The following is a 2,544-nucleotide window of genomic DNA, read 5'->3' on the forward strand; positions in this document are numbered from 1 at the left end:
TTCTTTTCTTTAAGAATGTTGAATATTGGCCCCCACTCTCTTCTGGCTTGTAGAGTTTCTGCTGAGAGACCCGTTGTTGGTCTAATGGGCTTCCCTTTGTGGGTAACCCGACCTTTCTCTCTGGCTGCCCTTAACATTTTTTCCTTCATTTCAGCCTTGGTGAATCTGACAATTATATGTGTTGGGGTTGCTCTTCTCGAGGAGTATCTTTGTGGCCTTCTCTGTATTTCCTGAATGTGAATGTTGGCCTGCCTTGCTAAGCTGGGGAAGTTCTCCTGGATGACATCCTGCAGAGTGTCCTCCAACTTGGTTCCATTCTCCCCGTCACTTTCAAGTACACCAGTCAGATGTAGATTTGGTCTTTTCACATAGTCCCATATTTCTTGGAGGCTTTGTTCATTTCTTTTTACTCTTTTTTTCTCTAAACTTCTCGCTTCATTTCATTCATCTGATCTTCAATCACTGATACCCTTTCTTCCAGTTGATCAAATCGGCTACTGAAGCTTGTGCATTCATCACATAGTTCTCGTGCCATGGTTTTCAGCTCCATCAGGTCATTTAAGGACTTCTCTACACTGGTTATTCTAGTTAGCCATTCATCTAATCTTTTCTCAAGGATTTTAGCTTCTTTGCGATGGGTTCGAACATCCTCCTTTAGCTCGGAGAAGTTTGATCATCTGAAGTCTTCTCTCAACTTGTCAAAGTCATTCTCTGTCCAGCTTTGTTCTGCTGCTGGCGAGAGCTGTGTTCCTTTCGGCGGGGAGAGGCGCTCTGATTTTTAGAATTTTCAGCTTTTCTCCTCTGTTTTTTCCCCATCTTTGTGGTTTTATCTACCTTTGGTCTTTGATGATGGTGACGTACAGATGGGGTTTTGGTGTGGACATCCTTTCTGTTTGTTAGTTTTCCTTCTAACAGCTGCAGGTCTGTTGGACCTGTTTCCTGCAGGTCTGTTTCCTTCCTCAGCTGCAGGTCTGTTGGAGTTTGCTGGAGGTCCACTCCAGACCCTGTTTGCCTGGGTATCAGCAGCGGAGGCTGCAGAACAGCAAATATTGCTGAACAGCAAATGTTGCTGCCTGATCGTTCCTCTCGACGTTTCATCTCAGAGGGGTACCCGGCCGTGTGGGGTGTCAGTCTGCCCCTACTGGGGGGGCCTCCCAGTTAGGCTACTCGGGGGCCAGGGACCCACTTGAGGAGGCAGTCTGCCCGTTCTCAGATCTCAAACTCTGTGCTGGGAGAACCACTGCTTTCTTCAAAGCTGTCAGACAGGGACATTTAAGTCTGCAGAAGTTTCTCCTGCCTTTTGTTTGGCTATGCCCTGTCCCCAGAGGTGGCGTCTACAGAGGCAGGCAGGCCTCCTTGAGCTGCGGTGGGCTCCGCCCAGTTCGAGCTTCCCTATATTTTCTTTATTATACTGGAACAGCTTGTGCCCTCGGTCTCTTGCTCGGCACCTGGGCAGCTTGCCACCCACAACGTGGGACCCTCTGCTGCCCTCTCCTCTGCCAAGCGGGACCCTCTGCCATCTGCTCCATGCTTTGCTTTCGGGGCTGCCTCTGCAGCTGTCTCCCTCACACTGGGGCTCCCACCCACCCCACGAGGCAGCTGGCAGCCCCCTGTGTGAGGCCCCTGGTCAGCCGAGAGGACCCCAACGCCCTGGAGATGCACCCCCACCCCTCCTGCTGTGGGGCCCTCGGTGCTCCAGGCCCGAGTCTCTCACACTGTGGTTTACTGGCTGGGAGGCCGCTGCCCCAAGGGGCTCAGGCAGCCGGTCCAGCTCCTCCCGGGACCTGTGACAGAACAACTCCAGGGGCCCTGAGGCTCTCATGTCCCCACCTGTGCTCCCAGAGAGGCGCTTCTGTCCCCAGACATTGAACAGCTCCACAGAAAATGAGGGCACTGGCCATGGAGGCCCAGACTCCAGAAAGGAAGCCATGGAGGGTGCAGGCCCGACTCACGTCACCTCAGAGTCTGTCCTCGCAGGAGACGGTGGAGATGGGCCCTTCCCTAACTGTACAGAGGACACACAAGGAGCCGACTTCATGCCTGGACTTATAAGCCCAGGAATTCCGAGCCCAGAGCTGGCTCTCCAGGTTGCGGGGTCTGGTCCCAGTCCAGAAACATCTCCCAACCCACAGCTCAGGACAGAGCAGGGGGACGGGCGAGGGGGTGAGTGGGAGCTCCAGGGAGAGGCCCCTAAGGCGGTCCCCATCATCAGAACTTGAAGGCCAGTGGCCATTAGAGGGCTGTGGACTTCACTTGCCCAAAACCCTGGGCCTGCTCAGCGCATCCTTCTGAGACACGAGACGGTGACCACCTGCTGCCTCACTGTCCCCTTCTCACCCCGAACAGCCTGCCTTTAACCCAGCTCTCTTCAGACTGGCATGCTCTCTGCGGACTGTCAGAGCCTCGTTTGGATAGTCACAGACTACCTGGATAAAAGATAAAACATGGCCGAGTGTGGTGGCTCATGCCTGTAATTCCAGCACTTTGGGAGGCTGAGGCAAGTGGATCACTTAAGGTCAGGGGTTCAAGACCAGCCTGGCCAAC

Source organism: Colobus angolensis, unplaced genomic scaffold (genome assembly GCF_000951035.1).
Source record: "Colobus angolensis palliatus isolate OR3802 unplaced genomic scaffold, Cang.pa_1.0 Scaffold17, whole genome shotgun sequence".
Classification (NCBI taxonomy): domain Eukaryota; kingdom Metazoa; phylum Chordata; class Mammalia; order Primates; family Cercopithecidae; genus Colobus; species Colobus angolensis.